This window comes from Triticum dicoccoides, chromosome 4A, assembly GCF_002162155.2.
Source record: "Triticum dicoccoides isolate Atlit2015 ecotype Zavitan chromosome 4A, WEW_v2.0, whole genome shotgun sequence".
Classification (NCBI taxonomy): domain Eukaryota; kingdom Viridiplantae; phylum Streptophyta; class Magnoliopsida; order Poales; family Poaceae; genus Triticum; species Triticum dicoccoides.
In genome coordinates this window covers 438,858,591-438,878,763 of record NC_041386.1, presented here as the reverse complement: position 1 = coordinate 438,878,763, position 20,173 = coordinate 438,858,591, and positions in this window count along the sequence as shown.

Sequence of the window (20,173 nt, the reverse complement as noted above, 5' to 3'; positions counted from 1 at the left end):
TCCCTCACAGCCCCAAACGATGTGAACAGGGTTCCCGAGATACCAAACGGGCATCCGGTACACCGTGCCACGTACCTACCGCATCACAGCCCACCCCTACGGTCAGCGCTGTCCACGGCCTCCAGTAAGCTACAAACACCAGAAACTACTTGCAACTCCTGGACAGAGGACTAGGGTGAATAAGAAGTCGAGCGGGGTCATATTTCAGGGCCCAATGTATGGTAGTAACTGAATCATGGATCACAAACACAGAACTCAGTTCCTGAGGACGGCTTCAATGAGACAACCCACCATGTACTCCTACATGGCCTCTCACCGCTACCTTTACCAAATCGTGTTCACACACTTAGCTCACACACCGTAGGACATGTTCACACGCCTCTGATTCATCCCCGATGAATCAGACCTGACTCAACTCTAAGCAGTAGCAGGCATGACAAACAAACATGAATGAGTAGGCACAACAGGGCTCAAACAAATCCTACTCATGCTAGTGGGTTTCATCTATTTACTGTGGCAATGACAGGTCATGCAAAGGATAAAGGGGTTCAGCTACCGCAGCAGGTAACAGATGAATCGGTGTTGTCCTAATGCAGTAAAAGAGAGCAGGAGCGAGAGAGTGGGATTGTATCGGAATGAACAAGGGGGTTTTGCTTGCCTGGCACTTCTGAAGATAACATTGAGTCTTCATCAGTGTCAACGATCACGTCATCGGTATCACGTCTATCGAGAGGGGACAAATACCGGCAACATAGAAAGGAACACAATCAATGCAATGCACAATATGATGCATGATCATGACATGGCAAAATGAATGTGTTTTGAGCTAATGCAACTAGCAACAGATTAAATGGAGTTGGTTTGAATACAAGATTCAAATTCAAACTCCATATGTGATTATTCAAATGCCATTTAATTGATTTGTGCTAAACAGCAGCTATAAGTTGTTCTAACATGCATGAAAATGGTACAGATGGATTCCTTGAATTTTTCTGATAATTTTTCATATATAATTTATTTAATTTGGAGTTACGGTTAAATTTCTATGATTTTTAGAAGTTTATATAATTTTCTGGAATTAATAAATCATTTTTGATTTATTTTAATTCCAGAAACAAATACTGCGTCAGCATGACGTATTAGTGACGTCAGCAGGTCAACGTGGCTGGCCCAGGTCAAACCTGACGGCTGGGACCCGCACGTCAGTGTAACAGGCAGGGACAGAGGCTGACTGGTGGGTCCGGTCAATGCTGACATGGCAAAGTCAACGGTGACAGGCGGGGCCCTCTGAGATTAGTGCTAATTTAACAGAGAGGTTAAACTGATTAATTCGGCACGGGGGCCCACTTGGCAGTGGCTCTAGTGGGTGGTTAGCGGGGTGTTTATGCCCTAATTAAGTGGCCACGTCGGCGTCACCGGAGACCAGCCGGCGGCGACCAAACCCGGGGCGGCAACACGCCGGAGTTGCTCGGGTTTCGCGTACAGACAGCGGTTTGAGCCGCGGTTGATCTCTACGGACGCGTCGTGGTGAGGCGCATCGTTTGGTAGCAGCGGGAGGTGCTGAGGTGGTCGGAATCACCAACGGCGGCGAGCGAGGCGGCGGCCGGAGCTCGGGTGGGTGCGGGGTTAGCGCTGCGGCTTGCAAACGAGCTAGCTGCCACGCTAGCGTTGCTCCACGGGTCGTTGCGAGTGCAACGGACGCACGCGCGGGGCCATTTGGTCACCGGGGCTTCGCCGGCGACGAGCCCGTGCGGCGACGGCTACGGTAAGCAAGGGGGCGGCGGCTACGGCAAACAAACGAAGGCGGGATTAGGGGGAAGAGGACCGGGGGCTCACCACGGTCACGAAGAGATGCTCGGCGGGGTCGGGGACGGTCCAGAACCGGCGAATTTGACGAAGATGGCCGGCGGGTCCGAGGTAGAAGACGACGGCGATGGCGGCGATGCAGGGCTTCCGGAGGGCTGTGGATCGGTGGGGAGGAAGAGGGGGTCGAGGCGGAGCTTCTTGGCACGTCGGCGAGGCGACGGGAGCACGGTGGCTGCGGTAATCGGCGTCGGTGGCGGCGGCTCCGTTCGGGCCCGAGGTACGGAGCGAGAGGGAGAGCAGGAGAAGGGGATGAGCACGGGAGGGAGTTGAGAGCGGCCTGAGGGTTGCGTGGCGCTCGGGAGAGGCATCCAGACCCTCGGCGGCAAGCAGGAGCTGGCGAGGCGCGTGCTCGCGCGCGTCGGCCACGCGTGCTGTCCTTCTGGCGAGAGGGGAGGGATGACTGGCGTGGCCAGTCTGCTGGGCCGAACTGCTGGGCCAGCTGGTAAGTGGCCCAGGTAAGCCTCTCTCCCCTTTTTTCTATTTTGTTTCTCTTTTCTATTTCTGTAGTTTTGTTTCTGATTTAGTTTATAGCCCAAATCATTTTAGTAAATCCTGCAAATAATTGTGGCCATTAAATGAATTATTACAGAGGCCCTTAACTATTTTCAGAATTGTTGGAGCATTTAAAAATATTAATAGTATTTAAATGCCCCAATTCAAATACAATATGGATTATTCAAAAATCCATAATGGCCCAAAAATATTGGCATCATTTTTGGTAGAGGTTTTTCACCTTTGTCAAAAATCATGAACATTTTTGAAAGCCATTTGGACTTACTTGAAAGTATTTTAGGTGAACCTAGTGAATTCCTTTAATGCTAGGGTTTGAGCAATCCCCATTTCAAGTTCATTCAAAAGTTAAACATGATGCACACATGAGGTCTAGCCTAGTGCATACCAGAAGCTAGGGATGTGACAACTCACCCCCACTAAACAAGAATCTCGTCTCGAGATTCAAGCGTAGGGTAAGGTGAAGGGGAAACGCAACTAGTATAATCTTCACGATCCAGGGTGCACTTCAGTTGAGCGTTGATTCATTCACCATCATTGTCTTGATGTCTTGCTCTGAGAAATCCTGCCAACATGACATGGAGGGAAGAAGGAGACTCTAGAAGGGTCGATCTTCTTGAAGATCGAACAACTCACGGAATGAGACATAGGACCATCTCTCGGGTTGAGACACGAGATACACATCAAGAGGGGTGGAAAGAAACGGATGACGAAGGTTCACTAGGTAGACAATAATTCCACACTTAAGAAGGTGGTAAACGATTGCCAACGTAGCAAGGAGTTGAGTTGCCATGATACCATAACGATGCACCTTAGGGAGGGTGACTCGTAGAGATATCCCCTTAAGTGGCAAAAAGAATTACCTTTGATTCAAAGATCATTGAAACTCTTTATACTAGCCTAAGGCAATCACAAGCGATCATTTGGAGGGGGTCGGTAGAATGGCATACTCGGACTTGGATGATGTGGATTACCTTGTTGAAGACAACGTAATGGATGAATTTGCTTATCACCGGAAATGGAAGAGACCCATGGTAGAATGGCACATTGGCGGTGCAAGCTGGGAACAAAATGCAAATGCTGGGAATGATTCTGGTAACTGGGGAAGAACCCAACAATAGGGAGTGAATTCACTGTTTGAGAAGGTCACAGCATTGCCGAGGGAGCTGAGAGCATCCCAATTAGAGCCGATGATAACACGTAGCGCTTGTGTGTGCTCTCAAGAACTTGAGCATTTCCACAATCATCAAGGTTTTATCAACAACCGCGTCAAGGGTGCTGACAACACAACATACTACCATGATGAATAGCGATGGACGATGCAGATGCGAAGGAGGATAACACTTTCTCAGATTTCACCTTAGCGAGGCCAAGCAAATAAAATCTGGATGGTCGACCGAGAGACATTTAGCACTCCGCTTCTAATGTTCTCCTTGATGTGCTAGTATAACCCATTCATAGATATGGTTTGATATCTAAAACATCAAGTAAAAGGTCGGACTTCGGGAACACAAAAATCCATAGGGGCAACTAGGGAGTAAATCCTACGAAATCCTTAGGGGAGGTGGCCAACTTCTTCAATCAAGATATTATAATAACAGATCTTCCGGCTGGGTGTGTTGACCACGACATCCACATTACCAGTTTCCGAGGAACCGATATTATAGTTCTTGGGAAATGTTCCAACCATTATATCTGCCTGAGATTCAGATCTGGTTGGTGTCAGGATATTCCAGACTCATCGAGTCTAGGAAGAAAAATGAAAGTTTGCAACACAAATCGACGAGATGACGTTGCGGGATTCTCGGGAGATGAACTACGATAGCAAGCTCCAAAACATGAGCTGGTTCTGCTACAAACATGTGAACACGTTGTCCTAGACAAAACATTATCACATGGTAGTCTTACAACAAAACACTACCGAGTTCAGGTGGGGAACCATAATCGAGGACATTGAAGTCCTTGCATAAGGCATGCTCTTAAGAAGGAACTTCTTCTCCTTGAACAAATCGATCAGTGGCTTGGTGTGCTCGGAACACATATGGAATGAAGGTTGCAAGTCTCCAGACCACAGAATACTTCGCACATGTGCATGACTGACTTGCGATGATTTCAGAGGAAGCAACATTGACTTTCTCGAGTCCACGGCGGCAACTTGCATCAGATGCACATGAACTAGAGGAAGTCACTTCTTACATCCGAACATATGCTTCATGAGCTAGCATGAACAAATGCTTTCAAAAGTTTCCAACACTAGCTTAATGTTCAGCAAAATTATGGAGAAGACAAGGATGTTGTCAATGGGCACAACAACAATTCATCTGAGTTTCCTTTTAAAAGGACTTCCATAGTTAAGTGAACAAGTGATAGCATTGGTCAGACCCAAAAGATATAATGGTGTATGCTCGAGGGATCAACCACGAGTAAGACAACATTACGAATATCGTTGGTTCTGGTCTGATTGGATGATAGCCCATACTCAATCAAAGGTTTGGGTAAGATAATAGATCCAACAATTGTTCACAAGGACCAATTGATGAAGATATCATCTTTCTTCAACACACACTACACAAGATTATCCCTTTGGAACGAACTAAGTCAGGCAAGCTTTTATCCTCCAACTCTCCAAGTTGTTGTTTAGCTTATCCAACTAGCTCAGGGTATCCAACACGGATTCTTGGAGAAGGGGTGGTTTACAGGAATAAACCAACTTGATCACGAACTCAACATAGCGGTCAGGTGACAACCTGGTAGTACTTCCGAGAAGATCTTCGGAAAATCACGAACCACCGGTATGTTACTAAGCTCGAGAACAATCTTGCTTTTCAGGGCAAGACGATATGATCAATAGAGCAAGGATTTGAAATAATCCTAACTCATCGATCGAGGAGTGAACCAGGAGAATGGACTAGGTAGCATGATCAACCTTAGAATGATGATTCAAAACCAACACGCTAAGAATGAAATTATTGTCCTTTAACTACCAAGCAACGAGGTTGCTGGGAGTATTGATTTCACACATCACCATTCATTTGTCGGTATTCCGGTTGCACCAACACGAGGGCCGAGGAATGACTAATGATGGTGAGAAGTATCACTACGTCAAAATTCATGAGAGTTGGTGCAGTTCTCATGACAATTCTGACATAAAGGGGGTAATACTCCAAGGTAGAACAGAACCAAAAGCTGGATTGGCATTTGATCTGCGGAATACAACTACTTTGACCCAATCCTAGATATGGACGAGGTACTGGAGTTTGTTTCTCCAAGTCATTCAGGACAGAATGGCTTGACGGACCACAAGGGCAATAGGCATCGATAAACAAATGCATGCATACTCTTGACTATCAATTGATAGACGAGGGTCAGAATGCAACTAAAGAGAGACAACTCAAAGGAACATACGATTTTCTGAGTTGTGAATGCATGGTTTAGCATGTCGAACGAATTCCACATATTTCTTCCGGTTAACCCATGCAGAAAGGTAGAACTGGCAGAGTCACAATATAGCATGGAGAACTCATAGAGGGCCTGTTGTGATCTTTTGATCCAACAAACTTTTGCCATAATGGTTCATGGTATTTGGAAGAACGATATACCACGGACCTCGAGGACTATCGCAAAGGTTTACTAATAACCTAAGGAACTAGCAAACACTATCAACATGAAGTAAGTAGAGTGAATCTCGGGTTCAAGAACCTAGGAATAGAATACCTACTACTAAGTAGCATCACGGGATGCTATCGAGAATAAAGGCCAGAATCATCACACTGGGAACACAAATCATGGCTAAATTACTAGATGATCCCCTAAGACACCTAGGGTCATAATAATATCTCCAACATATATGTCAAGGTAACGAAGTACCTCAACTCACTGATTAGTGTGGTTAATCTGGCCCATGGGAACATTGAAACGGGAAGAAAGGATTTGCAATTGCATCAGACTACTTAGAAACCTGGGATGACTCGGACAGCATAACGGCTGTAAATGCTCAGAAAAGACTTGAGAGATTCACAAAAATGGTGGCATAACCACTCAGAAGCACAATATCAAGGTCTCGAGATCAACAGTTAACATACAGAAGTAGAAACTGAACTCAAGCTTAGAACCATCAATCCTACAAGTCTGCAGATTAGTAACACGTGATCCTGATAGAAAGAAGAGATAGCCTAGTTCTTAATCCCTGTAGAGGAGAAGATGATGACTCAGATCAGAAGGCCATGAGGTATAAGGAGTAAAAAGAGCCTTACGTTCCATCCCACAATCAATTCCCTTATATAACTAAAGAATTTCTAGACTCAACTTCGACCAGTTTGGCTTGGTAATCCTACAGGCAGTCAAGCTCTGATACCAACGCTGTCAGGACCACGACTCAATGCCACATAGATCTAGCATGTAACACTCCATATCACTTTGCGGCCTCACGCACGGTATTCCCACGGGTGTCGCCTTACCTTTACCCGGGACCGTTTGCGCCTTTTGGCACACGTATATGACAGTGTCGCTAGCATCCATATGATAAGGAGCCCGGGCTGACATGGCTAGTCGTAAACCCAAAGTGGCACAAACTTACAGGGACAGGCATCCATGACCCAGCATCGAATGTGTCGGTCATCAACGAGTGAATCCAGGCTGTAGCACTGGGCTAGCAGGACTCCGGTGAACCGGGCTGTAGCGGGCTAACAGGACTCCGGTGTTCATCGCGTGACATTTCCCCGAAGGGACAGACACAGGAACGAAGAAGGACACATGCCAGCCAGCCTAAGTGTTCCGGAGCAGTAGCAAGCTACCATGGCTCGGTGGAAACACTAGGAGACATTTCCCGGTAAGAGAGGCTACCAAGGATAAACAACTAGGTTGTCAGATCCCACACATACCAAGCATTTCAATAACATACACACAATATGCTCGATATGTGCAAATACAACATGGCATCACAACATGACTCTACAACTCAAGTATTTTATTCAATAGGCTCCGAGGAGCGAGATATTACAATCATGGGTCTCATGACCCAACAATCAGAGCATACAAGTCAAACCACAAGCGGAAGCTATCATGTCTGGGTACAGACATCTATAAATGAAAAAGGCTGAGAAGCCTGACTATCGATCAGATCCTGCCGAGGGCACAAGATCGTAGCTGAGGTATCAAGCTAAACGTCGAAGTCCAAGCGGAACTACTAGTGAGACTGAAGTCTCTCTGCAAAAACATAAAATAGGCAAACGTGAGTACAAATGTACCCAGCAAGACTTACATCAGAACTATCTACATATGCATCATTATCAACAAAGGGGATGGTGGGGTTTAACTGCAGCAAGCCAGCTTTGACTCGATGGCTATCCTGAACTACGACTGCAATGTAACTCTTTTGAGGTGGCGCACACGAGTCCACATATTCACCAACCAATACACCACTATGGAACCGCTCCCGTCACCCTACGAGAACGCCATCCATAGCACTCACGCTTATCTTGCTTATTTTAGAGTATCCACTTTCACTTGTCTATGAACTGATATAAGCAACCCAGAAGTCCTTTTCCGCGGACACGGCTATTCGAATAGATGATGTTAACCCTGCAGGGGTGTACTTCTTCATACATGTTTCCACCACTTAGCGTCTGCACACGACATGTGCTCGGCAGACTTCAAGCGAAAGCCGACGTGGGTGTAGACCACGACCTACCTAAACACTCAAGTCTCTAGTCCAGGTTTATCGCCTATTCGGGTTCCATCCATGAGGAGATCCGGCCGGAGTTTCGCTCACAGCCCCAAACGATGTGAACAGGGTTCCCGAGATACCAAACGGGCATCCGGTACACCGTGCCACGTACCTACCGCATCACAGCCCACCCCTACGGTCAGCGCTGTCCACGGCCTCCAGTAAGCTACAAACACCAGAAACTACTTGCAACTCCTGGACAGAGGACTAGGGTGAATAAGAAGTCGAGCGGGGTCATATTTCAGGGCCCAATGTATGGTAGTAGCTGAATCATGGATCACAAACACAGAACTCAGTTCCTGAGGACGGCTTCAATGAGACAACCCACCATGTACTCCTACATGGCCTCTATACCAACACTGTCAGGACCCCGACTCGATGTCACATCGATCTAGCCGGTAACACCTCATATCACTTTGCGGCCTCACGCACGGTATCCCCACGGGTGTCGCCTTACCTTTGCCCGGGACCGTTTGCGCCTTTTGGCTCACGTATATGATAGTGTCGCTAGCATCCATATGATAAGGAGCCCGGGCTGACATGACTAGTCGTAAACCCAAAGTGGCACAGACTTACAGGGACAGGCATCCATGACCCAGCTTCGAACGTGTCGGTCATCAGCAAGTGGGTCCGGGCTGTAGCACTGGGCTAGCAGGACTCCGGTAAACCGGGCTGTAGCGGGCTAACAGGACTCCGGTACTCAATGCGTGATATTTCCCCGAAGGGACAGACACAGGAACGAAGAAGGACACATGCCGGCCAGCCTAAGTGTTCCAGAGCAGTAGCAAGCTACCATGGCTCAGCGGTAACACTAGGAGACATTTCCCGGTAAGAGAGGCTACTAAAGATAAACAACTAGATAGTCAGATCCCACACATACCAAGCATTTCAATCATACACACAATATGCTCGATATGTGCAAATACAACGAAGCATCACAACATGACTCTACGACACAAGTACTTATTCAATAGGCTCCGAGGAGCGAGATATTACAAACAGGGGTCTCATGACCCAACAATCAGAGCATACAAATCAAAGCACAAGCGGAAGCTATCATGTCTGAGTACAGACATCTATAAATGAAAAAGGCTGAGAAGCCTGACTATCTACCAGATCCTGCCGAGGGCACAAGATCGTAGCTGAGGTATGAAGCTAAACGTCGAAGTCCACGCGAAACTACTAGCGAGACCGAAGTCTCTCTGCAAAAACATAAATAGGCAAACGTGAGTACAAATGTACCCAGCAAGACTTACATCAGAACTATCTACATATGCATCATTATCAACAAAGGGGATGGTGGGGTTTAACTGCAGCAAGCCAGCTTTGACTCGGTGGCTATCCTGAACTACGACTGCGAGTAACTCTTTTGAGGTGGCGCACACGAGTCCACATATTCACCATATCAATACACCACTATGGATCCGCTCCCGTCTCCCTACGAGAACGCCATCCATAGCACTCACGCTTATCTTGCGTATTTTAGAGTATCCACTTTCACTTGTCTATGAACTGATATAAGCAACCCAGAAGTCCTTTTCCGTGGACACGGCTATTCGAATAGATGATATTAACCCTGCAGGGGTGTACTTCTTCATACATGTTTCCACCACTTAGCGTCTGCACACGACATGTGCTCGGCAGACTTCAAGCGAAAGCCGACGTGGGTGTAGACCACGACCTACCTAAACACTCAAGTCTCTAGTCCAGGTTTATCGCCTATTCGGGTTCCATCCATGAGGAGATCCGGCCGGAGTTTCGCTCACAGCCCCAAACGATGTGAACAGGGTTCCCGAGACACCAAACGGGCATCCGGTACACCGTGCCACGTACCTACCGCATCACAGCCCACCCCTACGGTCAGCGCTGTCCACGGCCTCCAGTAAGCTACAAACACCAGAAACTACTTGCAACTCCTGGACAGAGGACTAGGGTGAATAAGAAGTCGAGCGGGGTCATATTTCAGGGCCCAATGTATGGTAGTAACTGAATCATGGATCACAAACACAGAACTCAGTTCCTGAGGACGGCTTCAATGAGACAACCCACCATGTACTCCTACATGGCCTCTCACCGCTACCTTTACCAAATCGTGTTCACACACTTAGCTCACACACCGTAGGACATGTTCACACGCCTCTGATTCATCCCCGATGAATCAGACCTGACTCAACTCTAAGCAGTAGCAGGCATGACAAACAAACATGAATGAGTAGGCACAACAGGGCTCAAACAAATCCTACTCATGCTAGTGGGTTTCATCTATTTACTGTGGCAATGACAGGTCATGCAAAGGATAAAGGGGTTCAGCTACCGCAGCAGGTAACAGATGAATCGGTGTTGTCCTAATGCAGTAAAAGAGAGCAGGAGCGAGAGAGTGGGATTGTATCGGAATGAACAAGGGGGTTTTGCTTGCCTGGCACTTCTGAAGATAACATTGAGTCTTCATCAGTGTCAACGATCACGTCATCGGTATCACGTCTATCGAGAGGGGACAAATACCGGCAACATAGAAAGGAACACAATCAATGCAATGCACAATATGATGCATGATCATGACATGGCAAAATGAATGTGTTTTGAGCTAATGCAACTAGCAACAGATTAAATGGAGTTGGTTTGAATACAAGATTCAAATTCAAACTCCATATGTGATTATTCAAATGCCATTTAATTGATTTGTGCTAAACAGCAGCTATAAGTTGTTCTAACATGCATGAAAATGGTACAGATGGATTCCTTGAATTTTTCTGATAATTTTTCATATATAATTTATTTAATTTGGAGTTACGGTTAAATTTCTATGATTTTTAGAAGTTTATATAATTTTCTGGAATTAATAAATCATTTTTGATTTATTTTAATTCCAGAAACAAATACTGCGTCAGCATGACGTATTAGTGACGTCAGCAGGTCAACGTGGCTGGCCCAGGTCAAACCTGACGGCTGGGACCCGCACGTCAGTGTAACAGGCAGGGACAGAGGCTGACTGGTGGGTCCGGTCAATGCTGACATGGCAAAGTCAACGGTGACAGGCGGGGCCCTCTGAGATTAGTGCTAATTTAACAGAGAGGTTAAACTAATTAATTCGGCACGGGGGCCCACTTGGCAGTGGCTCTAGTGGGTGGTTAGCGGGGTGTTTATGCCATAATTAAGTGGCCACGTCGGCGTCACCGGAGACCAGCCGGCGGCGACCAAACCCGGGGCGGCAACACGCCGGAGTTGCTCGGGTTTCGCGTACAGACAGCGGTTTGAGCCGCGGTTGATCTCTACGGACGCGTCGTGGTGAGGCGCGTCGTTTGGTAGCAGCGGGAGGTGCTGAGGTGGTCGGAATCAGCAACGGCGACGAGCGAGGCGGCGGCCGGAGCTTGGGTGGGTGCGGGGTTAGCGCTGCGGCTTGCAAACGAGCTAGCTGCCACGCTAGCGTTGCTCCACGGGTCGTTGCGAGTGCAACGGACGCACGCGCGGGGCCATTTGGTCACCGGGGCTTCGCCGGCGACGAGCCCGTGCGGCGACGGCTACGGTAAGCAAGGGGGCGGCGGCTACGGCAAACAAACGAAGGCGGGATTAGGGGGAAGAGGACCGGGGGCTCACCACGGTCACGAAGAGATGCTCGGCGGGGTCGGGGACGGTCCAGAACCGGCGAATTTGACGAAGATGGCCGGCGGGTCCGAGGTAGAAGACGATGGCGATGGCGGCGATGCAGGGCTTCCGGAGGGCTGTGGATCGGTGGTGAGGAAGAGGGGGTCGAGGCGGAGCTTCTTGGCACGTCGGCGAGGCGAGGGGAGCACGGTGGCTGCGGTAATCGGCGTCGGTGGCGGCGGCTCCGTTCGGGCCCGAGGTACGGAGCGAGAGGGAGAGCAGGAGAAGGGGATGAGCACGGGAGGGAGTTGAGAGCGGCCTGAGGGTTGCGTGGCGCTCGGGAGAGGCATCCAGACCCTCGGCGGCAAGCAGGAGCTGGCGAGGCGCGTGCTCGCGCGCGTCGGCCACGCGTGCTGTCCTTCTGGCGAGAGGGGAGGGATGACTGGCGTGGCCAGTCTGCTGGGCTGAACTGCTGGGCCAGCTGGTAAGTGGCCCAGGTAAGCCTCTCTCCCCTTTTTTTCTATTTTGTTTCTCTTTTCTATTTCTGTAGTTTTGTTTCTGATTTAGTTTATAGCCCAAATCATTTTAGTAAATCCTACAAATAATTGTGGCCATTAAATGAATTATTACAGAGGCCCTTAACTATTTTCAGAATTGTTGGAGCATTTAAAAATATTAATAGTATTTAAATGCCCCAATTCAAATACAATATGGATTATTCAAAAATCCATAATGGCCCAAAAATATTGGCATCATTTTTGGTAGAGGTTTTTCACCTTTGTCAAAAATCATGAACATTTTTGAAAGCCATTTGGACTTACTTGAAAGTATTTTAGGTGAACCTAGTGAATTCCTTTAATGCTAGGGTTTGAGCAATCCCCATTTCAAGTTCATTCAAAAGTTAAACATGATGCACACATGAGGTCTAGCCTAGTGCATACCAGAAGCTAGGGATGTGACAGTAAACCAGGGCACAATCTCAGTAGTTCTCCCTTTACTACCCTAGCCGATATAACAGAACGTAAGGTAGCAAGCACAGGAGCCGTCCAACCCAACTATTGACCAAAGACATGATTCGGAGCCAATGCATCTAGTGCTAAATTCGGGGTGCCGAACTATAATGTAAAAAGTGTTCAGACTTTGTTGTCGTGTTGTGGGGCGCCAAGCCCCTGGCAAATTGAAGTGTACCAAAGTCTACAGGTGCTACTTGATAAAGTTATCAAAAAAGAAAAAATAAGAAAGGGTAGTAAGCTAGAGCCGTAAAATTTGGGCCGCAAACTGTTTTCATTATAATTTCATTGGTGTGTTAAAGCGCATTTATACAAGTAGTGCAATAAGCAGAAGGCTATTTAATATGCCTTAACCAAGGGAGAGCTGCGCGTGGGTCCTGAAAACAGGTAAAGGGATCGTTAAAGAAACCACCTAAAAATTCCCCCGTACGTCCATGCTTCTTGCCATCTTGGTGTGTTTATCCTTCGAAAAGGACCGATGGTCAGGCCGTCAGGAGAGGCATCTGGAGAAGAAACCTGAAAAGGAGAAAAAAGAAAAAGTGAAAGTACGTGTGTCCGGGGGCGGTCGAGCCGTATTGTGGATCACAAGCTAGTTATGCCTCCATCCATGCCCATGGTATTTTGAGTGCGTAGTTATGTACGCACGGTACAATTGCCGCCACTTGGTCGGGACTGGGACAGAGGTCGAATTGCTAGTCGAGCTCTTGACGAGCCGAGCTGTCCTACTGCAGAAAAGTCCGGACTCTCTTGACAGTGTCTGGGAACTCGGCCACCGAATTAAGGTTCTGCTTGAAAAGGTCGCTCTGTACTTCTGCTGCTAAGGCAACGGTGTGCTCCTCGGTGCGAAGGGAGCATTCCGTGTTTCCATGAACTATTATGACACCGCGTGGTCCGGGCAACTTGAGCTTGAGATAAGCGTAGTGTGGCACCGCGTTGAATCGAGCAAATGCGGTTCGTCCAAGCAGTGCGTGATAGCCGCTGTGAAAGGGGATGATATCGAAGATTAACTCCTCGCTTCGGAATTTGTATGGAGATCCAAAGACAACCTCTAGTGTGATTGAACCCATACAGCGGGCCTCTACACCTAGTATGACTCCTTTAAAGGTAGTCTTTGTGGGTTTGATCCATGATGGGTTAATGCCCATTTTGCACATTGTATCCTGATAGAGCAGGTTAAGGCTACTGCCACCATCCATCAGGACTCGTGTCAGGAGGAACCCATCAATTATTTGGTCCAAGACCAGTGTGGCTGAACTGCTATGACGGATACTGGTCGGATGATCCTGACGATCGAAAGTGATCGGGCATGACAACCATGGATTAAATTTTGGGGCGACTGGCTCTATCATGTAGATGTGCCTGAGCGCGTGCTTGCGCTCCCTCTTGGGGATGTGGGTATCTTATATCATGTTCACCGTTTTGACCTGAGGGGGAAACTTCTTCTGTCCTCCTATGCTCGGTGGCTAGGGCTCCTCGTTGTCGTCCTCTCTTTGCGATCCCTTCTCCTTGCTTTCGGCATTTAACTTGCCGGCCTGATTAAAAACCCAACAATCTCGGTTGGTATGATTGGGTGGTTTGTCTGGGGTGCCATGGATCTGGCACGGACGATCGAGTATGCGGTCCAAGCTGGATGAGCCCGAATTGTTCTTTTTGAACAGCTTCTTCCGCTGACCGGACTTAGAGCCACTGAATCTGGCATTGACTGCCGTATCATCGGTGTTGTCATTGTTGTTTTGATGCTTGTGTTTGTTGTGTCGGGACTTATCGTTGCTATTTCTGGCTTCAGAAGTGTCGGCGTTGCTTGCATTGTTTTTGCTACAGGCCAGCCAACTATCTTTACCCGCACAAAAGCGGGTCATGAGTGCCGTGAGGGCTGGCATGGACTTCGGCTTTTCTTGGCCGAGGTGGCGGGCGAGCCATTTGTTGTGGATGTTGTGTTTAAATGCTGCTAGGGCTTCGGCATCTGGACAGTCGACGATCTGGTTCTTTTTAGTTAGGAACCTAGTCTAGAATTTCCTGGCTGACTCTCCGGGCTGTTGAACTATATGGCTTAAGTCATCGGCGTCTGGTGGCCGCACATATGTACCTTGGAAGTTGTCGCAGAAGGCGTCTTCCAAATCCTCCCAGCTACCAATAGAGTTTTCGGGCAGACTGTTTAACCAGTGTTGAGTTGGACCTTTGAGTTTTAACGGGAGGTATTTGATGGCGTGGAGGTCATCTCCGCGGGCCATATGGATATGGAGAAGAAAATCCTCAATCCACACCGCGGGATCAGTTGTCCCATCGTATGATTCAATATTCACGGGTTTAAACCCTTTTGGGAGATCATGCTCCATTACTTCGTCAGTGAAGCAAAGAGGGTGTGCGGTGCCTCTATATCGGGCCACATCGCGAAGTAGTTCCAATGGAGTCCGTCTGCGGTTTTCGACCCACGCATGACTAGGCTTGTCACATCCGAATAGATGGTCGTCATCACGTGTCGGGGCACGTCCTCGCAATCTGTAGATTGATCTGGTATGTCCTGCTCTATTGTCCAGGTCATGCCGAAGGTCATATGTATAACCATGGCCTATTTTACCTCTACCTTTACGATGAGGCGGGGCGGGCTGGTGTTCGGCTTGAGTTGCCGTTTTATCCCGACCACGTGGCGGTCGGTCAGCCGCATTGCGCGATGATGGTACTGGCTCCAGTGCCTCGTTGCTGAACTGAGGTAGCAATTTGCGCTCCGGGTAGCTTTTGGCTGGGCGCTTGAGGCCATATTCTTCGGCTGCTAGGACATCAGCCCATCTATTATTGAGCAGATCTTGGTCAGCTTGAAGCTGCTGCTGCTTCTTTTTCAGGCTCCTTGCAGTGGCTATTAGCTGGCGCTTGAAGCACTCCTGCTCGAGAGGTTCCTCAGGTACGATAAAATCCTCGTTGCCAAGGCTCACCTCCTCCTCGGAGAGCAGGAGATAACTACTATCCTCCGAGTCTTCGTTTATGGCCTGTTCATTAGGGCTATCTTGTCCATCTTCCCGATCGTCCTATTCAACGGTTCGTTCATCGGGATCTTCTCTGTCTTCGGCATCGTCCGGAGTGTTATCGTCTCCCGTGCCGGTGTTGCTGTCTTTTTCACGACGCGACTTAGAGCGGCGCCGCTGACACCGGCGTTTTGGTTGTATCACAGGAGGTTCGCCCTCAACTGCATCTTCTTTGTCGTCATCGCTAGTTCTTTTAGGTGTATCCACCATGTACACGTCATAAGAAGAGGTGGCCGTCCAGCGTCCGATAAATGGCGAGTCTTGGCCCTGTTCCTCATCGGCATCGTCGTCCATACCTTCGATGTCTTCAGAGCCGTAATCAAGTGTGTCGGTTAAGTCTTCGACAGTGGCTATGAAGTGGGCGGTGGGTGGGAAGCGAAATTCTCCATCATCAGCCTCCAGTTCGGACCGGATGTAATTCTGCTATGAGCCCCCCGCTAAGGATAGTGCTCTTAACAAGTTTAACACGTCGCCCAAAGGCGAGTGCCAGAAGATTTCCGCGGAGGTAAATTAGACGATCGATGACCGATCAAGCTCGATGAACACGGACGCACAAGGTTCGGAACCTGTAGCCGGAGACGAGTCCATGGTTCTGGTGACACAGATGTCACTTGAAGTTAGGTTTGTGTGTGGCTCCAACGCTGCTGAGTCTGCGGCTTCCGCGGTGGGGTTGAGCTTCCTGTCCTCGGATGGTGCGATCTGCTCCGGATCTGAGGCCAGAGCAGCTACAGGTACTATCTCCTGGGTATGGCCCGATGATAGATTTACGTCGTGTTCATCGTGGTGGCAGGGTGCAGCTACCGTGGTCTCGAATCCGTCGAAGATCAAGTCTCCGCGGATATCTGCGACATAATTCAAGCTTCCAAATCTGACCTGATGGCTAGGGGTGTAGCTTTCGATCTGCTCCAGATGGCCAAGTGAGTTGGCCCGCAGTGCAAAGCCACTGAATACGAAGATCTGTCCGGGGAGGAAGACTTCCCCTTGGACAGCGTTGTTGTAGATGGTCGAAGGAGCCATCAAAACTTTTGACGACGGCATAGTGGAACTCTCAATGGAAACACCAATGTCGATGTCAAAACCAGCGGATCTCCGGTAGGGGGTCCCGAACTGTGTGTCTAAGGTCGATGGTAACAGGAGACAGGGGACACAATGTTTACCCAGGTTCGGGCCCTCTCTATGGAGGTAATACCCTACTTCCTGCTTGATTGATCTTGATGAATATGAGTATTACAAGAGTTGATCTACCACCAGATCATAATGGCTAAACCCTACAAGTCTAGCCTGCCTGACTATGATTATGAGGGTATATCTCTACGGACCTAGCCCTCCGGTTTATATAGACACCGGAAGGATCTAGGGTTACATAAGGTCGGTTATAGAGAAAGGAATCTTCATATTTGGACGCCAAGCTTGCCTTCCACATCAAGGAGAGTCCCATCCCATCCGGACACAGTTAGTCTTCGGTCTTTGTATCTTCACAGCCCATCAGTCCGGCCCATGCCTAATAGGCCAGACGCCTGAGGACCCCTTAGTCCAGGACTCCCTTAGTGGCGCCCCCTTTCCCTAGTCCAATTCAGCCTCCTCCCTTGTGGGGGTGCACCAGCCCCTTGTGGGCTGGTTAGCCTCCCTCCTATGGCCCATATGGCCCATATCTTTTCCCGAGAGGTTCCGGTAACCCTTTCGGTGTCCGAATACAACCTTCCAATATATCAATCTTTACCTCTCGACCATTTAGAGACTCCTCGTCATGTCCATGATCTCATCCGGGACTCCGAACAATCTTCGGTCACCAAAACACATAACTCGTAATACAAATCGTCATCGAACGTTAAGCGTGGGGACCCTACGGGTTTGAGAACTATGTAAACATGACCGAGACACATCTCCGGTTAATAATCAATAGCAGAACCTGGATGCTCATATTGGTTCCTACATATTCTACGAATATCTTTATTGGTCAAACCGCAATGAAAACATACATCATTCCCTTTATCATCGGTGTGTTACTTGCCCGAGATTCGATCGTCGGTATCATCATTCCTAGTTCAATATCATTACCGGCAAGTCTATTTACTTGTTCCGTAATGCATCATCCCACAACTAAATCATTAGTCACATTGCTTGCAAGGCTTATAGTGATGTGCATAACGAGAGGGCCTAGAGATACCTCTCCGATACTCGGAGTGACAAATCCTAATCTCGATCTATGCCAACCCAACAAACACCTTCAGAGATACCTATACAGCATCTTTATAATCACCCAGTTACGTGTGATGTTTGATAGCACACAAGGTATTCCTCCGGTATCCGGGAGTTGCATAATCTCATAGTCAAAGGAATATGTATAACTCATGAAGAAAGCAATAGCAATAAAACATAACGATCATTATTCCAAGCTAACGGGTGGGTCTTGTCCATCACATCATTCTCCTAATGATGTGATCCCATTCATCAAATGACAACACACGTCTATGGTTAGGAAACTTAACCATCTTTGATTAACGAGCTAGTGAAGTAGAGGCATACTAGGGACACTTTGTTTTGTCTATGTATTCACACATGTATCAAGTTTCCGATTAATACAATTCTAGCATGAATAATAAACATTTATCATGATATAAGGAAATATAAATGACAACTTTATTATTGCCTCCAACTTGCACTAGTGTCAATAATCTAGTTCACATCGTCGTGTTATTTAACACCAATAGTTCACATCTTTATGTGATTAGTTCACATCGCCATGTGACTAACACCCAAAGGGTTTACTAGAGTCAATAATCGAGTCCACATTGTTATGTGATTAACACTGAAAGAGTACTAAGGTGTGATCATGTTTTGCTTGTGAGAGAAGTTTAGTCAACAGGTCTGCCACATTCAGATCCGTATGTATTTTGCAAATTTCTATGTCTACAATGCTTTGCATGGAGCTACTGTAGCAAATTGCTCCCACCTTTAATATATATCCAGATTGAGACTCGGAGTCATGTAGATCAGTGTTAAAGCTTGCATCAATGTAACTCTTTACGATGAACTCTTTATCACCTCCATAACCAAGAAATATTTCCGTAGTCCTCTAAGGATAATTTTGACCGCTGTCCAGTGATCTACTCCTGGATCACCATTGTACCCCTTTGCCAAACTCATGGCAAGGTACACAATAGGTCTGATATACAGCATGGCATACTTTATAGAACCTATGGCGAGGCATAGGGAATGACTTTCATTCTCTCTATCTTCTACCGTGGTCAGGTTTTGAGTCTTACTCAACTTCATACCTTACAACTCAGGCAAGAACTCCTTCTTTGACTGATCCACTTTGAACTCCTTCAAAATCTTATCAAGGTATGTACTCATCGAAAGTCTTATCAAGCGTCTTGATCTATCTTCATAGATCTTGATGCCTAGTATGTAAGTAGCTTCACCGAGGTCTTTCTTTGAAAAACTCCTTTCAAACACTCCTTTACGCTTTTTAGAAAATTCTGCATCATTTACGATCAATAATATGTCATTCACATATACCTATCAGAAAGGTTGTAGTGCTCCCACTCACTTTCTTGTAAATACAGGATTCACCACAAGTCTGTATAAAACTATATGCTTTTATCAACTCATCAAAGCGTATATTCCAACTCCGAGATGCTTGCACCAGTCCATAGATGGATCGCAGGAGCTTGCACACTTTGTTAGCACCTTTAGGATTGAGAAAAACCTTTTGGTTGCATCATATACAACTCTTCTTTAATAAATCCATTAAGGAATACAGTTTTGACACCATTTGCTAGTTTCATAAAATGCGGCAACTCCTAACATGATTCAGACAAACTTTTAAGCATCGATATGAGTGAGAAAATCTCATCGTAGTCAACACCTTGAACTTGTCGAAACCTTTTGCGACAATTCGAGCTTTGTAGATAGTAACACTACTATCAGCGTCTGTCTTCCTCTTGAAGATCCATTTATTCTCAATGGCTCGCCGATCATCGGGAAAATCTATCAAAGTCCATACTTTGTTCTCATACATGGATCCCATCTAAGATTTCATGGCCTCAGGCCATTTCATGGAATCTGGGCACATCATCGCTTCCTCATAGTTTGTAGGTTCGTCCTGGTCTAGTAACATGACTTCCAGAATAGGATTACCGTACACTCTAGTGCGAACCATACTCTGGTTCACCTACGAGGTTCGGTAGTAACTTGATCTGAAGTTTCATGATCATCATCATTAGCTTCCTCACTAATTAGTGTAGGAATCACTGGAACTGATTTCTGTGATGAACTACTTTCCAACTCGGGAGAAGGTACAATTACCTCATCAAGTTCTACTTTCCTCACACTCACTTCTTTCGAGAGAAACTCTTTCTCTAGAAAGGATCCATTCTTAGCAACAAATATATTGCCTTCAGATCTATGATAGAAGGTGTTGGGGATATTACTACTGGAGGTAAACCGGCCAGGCG